Source organism: Nyctereutes procyonoides, unplaced genomic scaffold (assembly GCF_905146905.1).
Source record: "Nyctereutes procyonoides isolate TBG_1078 unplaced genomic scaffold, NYPRO_anot_genome, whole genome shotgun sequence".
Classification (NCBI taxonomy): Eukaryota; Metazoa; Chordata; class Mammalia; order Carnivora; family Canidae; genus Nyctereutes; species Nyctereutes procyonoides.
This window is the reverse complement of record NW_026575043.1, coordinates 51,411,668-51,420,501: the sequence shown is the minus strand read 5'-3', so window position 1 is coordinate 51,420,501 and position 8,834 is coordinate 51,411,668. Positions and strand designations below refer to the sequence as shown.

At 41.0% G+C, this 8,834-nt stretch overlaps 1 long non-coding RNA gene across 1 annotated transcript; it reads right to left on the bottom strand.

The window, feature by feature from the left end:
* Positions 1-326: 326 nt before the first annotated feature.
* Positions 327-8,230, bottom strand: LOC129507454 (uncharacterized). The gene is made up of 3 exons (XR_008664015.1): positions 7,887-8,230; positions 1,398-2,354; positions 327-1,086 (listed from the first exon to the last, which is right to left on the bottom strand). It is a non-coding gene; the product is annotated as an uncharacterized LOC129507454 (long non-coding RNA).
* Between the last annotated feature and the right edge of the window lie 604 nt (positions 8,231-8,834).

Here is an 8,834-nt window from a genome sequence, read left to right as displayed (position 1 = left end):
GCCCAAGACCACATGAGCCAATTCCTTAAAATCTCTTTCACTGTTCCGTTCTCTCTCTCTCTGTTTCTCTATATTTATTTATTTTATAGTATTTAATGATAAATATATAAATAACATATAATATACACTTACATTTAAATAATCTATTTATATACATATTTATAAATATAATTAGAATTTATAGTTTTAAGTTATAGATTTGTATATAAATTATATATATCACATATATTTAAATTATGTATATTTATTAATTATGCATGACCTTGACTCAGACTCAAATCCAGTCTCCTGGATTTGTCTCCTCAGGCCTTGTTCTTCCCATCTGTTGTCACTTCTGTGTCTTTACTCATGAAGCACTTTCTTTGCCTGTATTACCTCCCTCCCAATTTCTCTCTCCACCCCACCTCCCTTGTCTTAGCCCCACATAGAATCGGCCATCTGAATCAGTGAGGGTCAGACTCTCCCAGGCTGATGTGATCCCAAAGCCCATGCCTTTAGTCACAATTGCTCAACAATTAACTCTAACCTAATTTGAGTGGGCATTTTGTAATTCTGGAAATTTCTAGCATCTATCAAAGTAGGCAAAGTCAGGGAAGTAGTAAAAGGAGCCCCCTCTGTGCATCTCCTAGCTTCAGTGGTTATCGGCTCAGAGCTATTCCTGCTCCACATACACACACCTTCTCTTTTCTTCATCTCTTGCATTATCTTGAAGCAAATCCCAAATGTCAGACCCACTATCAATTCACTCATAATTATTCCAAAACTTATCTTTAAATGGTAAGAACTTCTTACTTTAATATAGCCAAAGCACCATTATCACATCCTCAAATTTAACAACTTAACAATAATTTCTTAATATTTTCAAATGTCCAACCTGGTGTTCAGATTTCTGCTTATCTCATATATGTCATTCATGGCATTGTTGGGGTTTTGCTTTTTCTTTTGTTTTGTTTTCAGGACTTTTAAACGTGTTTGAATCAGGATCCAGATAAGGTCCAGGTAATTCAAGGCATAGACTGTGATAGGCTGATGTGTCTCTTAAATCTCTCTCAATCTCTGGGTTACCCTCTGTGCTTGTATGAGTTCCTGGAAAAGCAGACCCAGAGACAAAGATTTGGGTACAAACAGTTGATTTTGGAGGTGACCCCAGGAAGCATGGTGAGGTAGCACAAAAATAACCCAAAGAAGGTACAGGAGCCAGTAAAGTGCACATTAATAAACCGTAGCCATTTAGGCAGCTGGACTTGGTACCCTCGGGGACCTCCAAGGCACTGTAGCACACACTTCAGAACTGCCCACCCGATGGTAACAATGGGAGCTTCCACCCACTGCCTCCCATGTCCCCTCTACATTGAGGGTTGCTCCTGGGCCTTAACACCCCAGCGCTTCCCACCTACCTTCGAGGCAGGACCAGCACATTTCAGCAGCCAGAGGGGACCCTCAAGCAGAGGCAGGACACAGGAAGTCATTGATATGCTTACGGCTGATCTCCAGGGCCACCGTCATGGGGAGGCACTGTGCTAGCTACAGTCTCCATTTTTTAAAAAAGATTTTATTTATTTATTTATTTATTTATTTATTTATTTATTTATTTATGAGCGAGAGCAAGAGAGAGAGAGAGAGCGCACATGAGCCAGGGAGAGGAACAGAAACAGAGGGAGAAGCAGACTCCCACTGAGCAGGGAGCCCAATGTGGGGCTCAATCCCAGGACCCTGGGATCCTGACTGAGCCACCCAGGCGCCCCTACAGTCTCCATTCCGAACATGCTTTTTTTGTTGTTGAAGTACATAAGTCATTTGCTGTAAACAAATGACCACAAATATTGCCTTAAAACAACACAAATGCAGTAGTTTACAGTTCAGAGACCAGATATCTGGCTCGGGTCTCAATGGGTTAAGATCAAGATTGTTCCCAGGGATGTGCTCCTTCTGGAGGGTCTAGGGGAGAATCTGTTTGCTTGCCTTTTCCAAGCTCATGGCGGTCACTTGGCTCACGACCTTCTTGCTCATCTTCAGAGCCAGCGATGGCCTGTCAACTCTTTCATACATCACATCACTGAAATGGACTCTCCCTCTCTCTTTCACTTATGACACTGAACCCACCCAGGTAACCCAGGAGAATCTCCCCCATCTCAAGGTCAACTGCTTAGCAACCTTAATCTCACCTGCTCTCTTATTCTCTCTTGCCAGGTTACTTACTATATTCACGAGTTCCAGAGATTTGGATGTAGAAATATTCTGGAGCCGTTGTTCTGCCCGGCACAGGTTGTTTGTTCTGGGGAATATGCAAAATCAACTTTGCAGGTGTTCCCTCATGGTGCCATTTTAACATGTTCCTCTGTCCTCCATATTTCCTGCAAATTACAGTTGAATTTAGAGACTTAATTAATTCGAGGATGGTTTATTTTTGGCAAGACCATGTTACAGTGGTGTGGTGAGTGGGCAGGTTTTAAAGAATTATAGTTGGCCCTGGAACAACATAGGTTTAAACTACATGGATTCACTTGTACACAGATTCTTTTTCCAGTAAATACAGCACAAGACTATAAATGTGTTTTCTCTTCCTTATGATTTTCTAAATAACATTTTCTTTTCTCTGGCTTACTTTACTGTAAGAATATAGCATATACTACCCATAAGATACAAACTATGTGTTAATTGACTGTTTTTATTATTGGTAAGGCTTTTAATCACTAGTAAGCTATTAGTAGTTATACTTGATGCGGGGGAGTCAAAAGTGAAATGCAGATTTTTGATAGTGTAGGATGTTGGCGCCCCTAACTCCTATGATGTTCAAGGGTCAACTGTGCTAAACGGACTGAGAATTTACAACTGCTTCTAATCAGTCCTCCTAGTACAATTAAACAGGTGTCAGAAGCTGGACTGGGAAAATTTTTCAAAGAAGACAACATCAGGAAATCAGATATATATATTTCTTTTATTCTTTGCACACACAGAAAAAGTACTTTCTATTCCAACTTTTACACCAAAAAAAAAAAAAATCAAGAAAAAGAAGAGGCTTTCAAAAAAAATTTGTATGCTTTAAAGTAGAGAGAAAAGAATTTCCTAAACAAGGCAAGAAATTTGCATACCCATCAGTCTGTGATGGAAAGTCCTAAAAAAGTACATTTTATCTGTAACTCAATTTTCACATTCCCGAGTTCTGAAAAAGATGCCTAGAACCACACCCTCAGGAAGAAAGATTCCCAGACTGCATTCAACACCAAAGTGATACAAATCCAAACCACAAGGAGATACCACATAATGCCCATTAGGATGTTTACTATCAAAAGTTTTCTAAATTAAAAAAATAAAGGAAAAGAAAAAAATAACAAGTGTTGGTAAAACTGGAGCCCTCCTGCTTTGTCACTGGTGAGACTGGATGATGGTGCAGCCACTGTGGGAAACGGTGTGATGGCTCCTCCTGAAATTGAACATAGAACTATCATCTGATCCAGCCATTCCACTTGTGGATAGATGCCCAAAGGAATGGAAAGCAGGGACTCAAACAGATGTATGTACATCCGTGTTTCTAGCAACATTGTTCGTGACAGCCCCAAGGTGGAAAGAACCCAAATGCTCATCAGCAGATGACCGGATAAACCAAATGTGGTATCTACATACAATGGAATATTCACTAACCTTTCTAAAAAGTACAGAAATTTTAATATATGCTACAGTGTGGATATACCTTGAAGACGTTATACTAAGTGAACTAAGCCAAATGCAAAAGGACAAATACTGCATGATGGCACTTGCATGACCCAGAATAGTCAAATTTTTTTTAAATTTTTTATTTATTTATGATAGTCACAGAGAGAGAGAGAGAGAGAGAGAGAGAGAGAGAGGCAGAGACAGAAGCAGGCTCCATGCACCGGGAGCCCGATGTGGGATTCGATCCCGGGTCTCCAGGATCGCGCCCTGGGCCAAAGGCAGGCGCCAAACCGCTGCGCCACCCAGGGATCCCCAGAATAGTCAAATTTATGGAGACAGCGGGTAGTGGTGGTTGCCAGGGGCTGGGAGAGGGAGAACCGAGAAGTCGGTGTTTAAGGGGAATAGAATTTCAGTTTGGAATGATGGGAAAGTTCTGGAGGTGGATGGTGTTGGTGGTTGCACATTGTGAATATACTCAATGCTACCAAACTATATACTCAAGACCATTAAAATGTTAAATTTTATGTTATATATATTTTACCAGAATAATAGGGGAAAAAAAGACACACAATTGTGTCTCATTTCCTTACCATTAAACCTGTTTCAAAGTCAAGCCAGAAGAGTAACCATGTGCCAAGAGACATGTAAAGAAATCACTCCAGGCAGGACGTTCCAGGTGAGGAAGAACAGCCACGTGGCCCAAGCCAAGATTTATTTTCCTTTTGTTCTCTGGTGGCCACTCATGCTTCCAATTTTCTACAATCGCTACATCTCCAGGTTTTCTAATGTCAGAGACAGAAAATTTCTCACCGTGCACCATCTCCCATGACCCTGTCATCCAATTACACACTGGTCGGCCATGCCTTTGGCATTCATCTATATCATGATGAACATCGTACTTCACAGCAATTGGTCTTTTAAAAAAGAAAGAAAGAGACAGCAACTATAGACCAAAGGACCTAGACTTGGCCAAGAGAGTAGAAAAAGAAGCCAGCAGAAAGCAAACATGCTTTTTCAAAGGGCTTTTAAGATGGGGAGGAAGAGTCATTGGTGATCAAAGGAGGATTCTGTGGAATGAAAGCAACATGATTTAAAGGATGATGTGGATTCACTCACTCCTCTGGACCGAGGAGAGAATGGTCAGGGATACACTTGCAGAATCTAGCACAGTGACACAAGTAAGAGAAATTGCCACCACTGCAGAGATTTAAGTAATACAGAATTTTTGGCTCTGTATTGGTTTTACTAGCTAAAAATACTCAATCCACATAGATATGCATAAATGAGAAAAGGGGCACTTCATAATCCATCACACAGATAAAACACCATTAACAACATTGGGTAAGTTCTTTACAAATGTTTTTGTAGGCAGAAAAATATATAATCGTGTATCATCACGTATATGTAAAAAATAGTTACCGACACATATAATGAATTACATATTTCATACACAACAGAAATGTGTCTCTCACAGTTCTTTTTTTTAAGATTTTATTTATTTATTCATGAGAGACACAGAGACAGAGGCAGAGACAGAGGCAGAGGGAGAAGCAGGCTCCCTGTGGGGAGCCCAATGTGGGACTTGATCCTAGGATCTTGGCATCACGTCCTGAGCCAAAGGTGGATACTCAACTGCTGAGCCACCCTGGTGTCCCGTGTCTCACAGTTCTACAGACTGGGAAGTCCAAGATCAAAGTGGTCTGGCTTCTTCCTGGTGAGGAAGGACACTAATCCCATCCATGAGAGCCTTGCCCCCACCCCAAGACCTCATCACCTCCCAAAGGTCCCACCTTCTAATACCATCACCTTGGAGCAGCCAGGGGTGGGGATGTGAAGGGGTAGGGGGGAGTGGTTTGTTTTCAACATATGAACTTGGGAAGGTACACAAGCATTCAGACCTCAGTGGAAGGGGAGACAGCTGATAAAAGCTGATCATCTGGGGTGCCACAGCTTAATGCATATGGATATCCCTTGGGAATAATGAAAATGTTTCGAACTAGAAAGAGGTAGTGTTGGACAACATTGTGAAAGCCCCAAATACCACTCACTTTAAAATGGCTCATTTGTTGTGTGCATATTGCCTCAATTTTTTTTTAAAGTGCATTATTCAACCAACCACCCCTGTGGGCAGCTGAAGCTTGCTCACTCCAGGGAAGCGCAGGGTGTGTCCAACACACACTTTAGAGTCACCTCGCCCAGGCAGCAAGGGAGCTGGGGAGTTCATATACCAACTCCCTTCAGTCCGAGGCTGGGCTCTCCTCCTAAGGGGTGCTACTTCGAGGGGTCTCCCAGGCAACAGTAGAGGTGACAAAGGGGCTCCAGTGGGGGCACAACGAATGGTCAGAGGTAGGGCAGGTGCCAACTGTGTCACTGTGTCAAAGTTCACCACAGTTTTTGGCTTCTGTGTTGTGTTTCCTCGTTTGAAAATACCTTCACTTTATTCATTTACTCTATCGCCAATGGGCATTGAGTACGTTTCCTGCTGTCATTACAAACAGCAGCACTGGGTACGTCCTTATTTTTCTTGGATATATATTCAAGAGAAAAATGGCTAGACAGAGGATGTGTGACTTTCCATCACGCATGTATAACACAAAACTCTTTTTCCAAAGTGGATGTACCAATTTGAATTCCCTTTGCACTTGACATCCTTTATAAGCCTTGGCTTATCAGATTTTTTTCTTTTTTAATTTTTGCCAAACAAATGAGTGGAAAGTAGTATCCTAGGCCGGTCTTGATTTGCCTCATCATTTATGATGCTCAATATCTCTTCATAGTTTTATCAGCCACAAATGTTTCCTCACTTCAAAGCTCTGTTCATGTACTTTGCCCATTTTTCTTTTTTTTCTTTGCCCATTTTTCTATTGGGCTGTTGAGCTATGCTTCTTGATTTCTAGAAACTCTTTCCAGGGATCCCTGGGTGGCGCAGTGGTTTGGCGCCTGCCTTTGGCCCAGGGCGCGATCCTGGAGACCCAGGATCGAATCCCACTTCGGGCTCCCGGTGCATGGAGCCTGCTTCTCCCTCTGCCTGTGTCTCTGCCTCTCTCTATCTCTCTCTCTGTGACTATCATAAATAAATAAAAATTAAAAAAAAAAAGAAACTCTTTCCATACACTCGATAATACTCTCCTTTCTTATTTATGGGCATTGTATTTTCTCCCAGTTTATAAGTGATTTTATCCTTTTTAAGTGTCTGTTGATGAGCAAAATTCTTAATTTTAATAGTCAAATTGATTAGTCTTTTTCAGTTCTTAAAAAACTAAAGATCTGATGATAGAGACCTAATAGAATAAACTATGGTATGTCCACGCAATGGAATATTGTAGAGCAACTAAAAATTATTTTGTTGGAAAATATTTCTAGAAACAGAAAAATGTCTCTAAATTAATGTTAAGTCAAAAATAAGCAAATTGCAAAAGCAGTAGGTATAACAAGATCTCATGGTATGATATTTTTTAAGTTTGATAAAGCACTATATTTTAAGCTTATAGACAAACAAGCTCTCTCATTTGTTACTGATGGATGGTATAAATTGATACAATACAGGAAATGCAATTTGGCAATGTTTATCCAAAATTGAAATGTATGTGTATAGTAGTCCCTTCCCCCTTTACCTGGGGCAGACATTCCAAGACCTCCAGTGGGTGCCTGAGACCACAGGTAGTACTGAACTCCATATATTTTTTTCCTATAGATACATACCTATGATAAAGTTTAATTTATAAATTAAGCACAGTAAGAGATTAGCAATAACTAATAATAGAACAATTATTAGCAATATAATAAAAGTTGTATGAATGTGCTCACTCTCTCCCTCTCAAAATACCTTTTTTAAAAAATATTTTATTGGGCGCCTGAGGGGCTCAGTGGTTGAGCTTCTGCCTTTGGCTCAGGTTGTGATCCTGGAGACCTGGGATCAAGTCCCACATTGGGCTCTCTGAATGGAGCCTGCTTCTTCCTCCGCCCGTGTCTCTGCCTCTCTCTGTTTATCTCATGAATAAATAAAGAAAATCTTTAAATATATATATATATTTTTTTATTTATCTTTTTTAGGAGAGAACATGAGTGGAAGGAGGGGCAAAGGGACAAGCAGACTCCCCACTGAGCAGGGAGCCAATGTGGGGGCTCAGTCCCAGGACCTCGAGATCATGACCTGAGCCTAAGTAGGATGCTTAACCGAATGAGCCACCCAGACACCCCTCTCTCAAAATATCTTAATGTAGTGTACTCACCCTTCTTCTCGTGATGATGTGAGATGATAAAATCCCTACATGATAAGATGAGATACATGAACGTCATAGGCGTTGCAACATAGCGCTAAGCCGCTAGTGACCTTCTGATGTATTGTCAAGATCACCTGCTTCCAGACGGTGGTTGACCACGAGTAACTGAACCCATGGAAAGGGAAACTGTGGATAAGGAGGGACTACAGCAGGTCCTCTTCTGGACGTTTACCCAACCAATATCCTCCACGCAATAACAGCACTGCGCTGGCTCACAGCAAAAGATAAAAATAGTGAACCAGCCATAGGAAAGAGTACCAAGCAACTCTTGAAAAGAACAAAGTAGTCCTTATGTATCGTTAATGAAATCATCTCTGAGACATACTGTTACATGAAATAAGCAAGAGGGTATAGAAGGATATTATTTGCATTACAAATATTTGGGGCTACGTGAATTCTTTGCATGCATTATTTGCATAGACTACCTCTGGAAGGAAGCAGAGAAGACAGGTAACTTATTGCTTCCTGGAGGGAGGGGCACGGACGGGGTGGCTCACAAATTCTTATGGTACTAAATATCCATTGGAGATGAGGAAACTGATAAAGGAGCACTCCTAACGCCTCAGGGGGCAAAAAGAAAAGAATCATACCAAATCATCTCTACAAATTCACTCCAAGGTTCTTGATCATCTTCTCTGCCCCAGGCCCTATAGGATAATAACATCACCTATGCTGTGGAGTTGTTTGGTGACTGAGAGAGAGCCCACAGCAGGACTTTGTTTCCATTGAGCGCTCTCACAATAAATAGGAACTAGCTTTTATAACAATATTCATTAATACGATGATTTATTTTGCAGCTTATCTCATTTGGTTTTGCCAGCAGCTCTGTGCATTAAATAGGGCAAGAATAGTTCTATCATTCCCATTTCAGAGAAAATGGAAGCGCAGAAAGGTTAG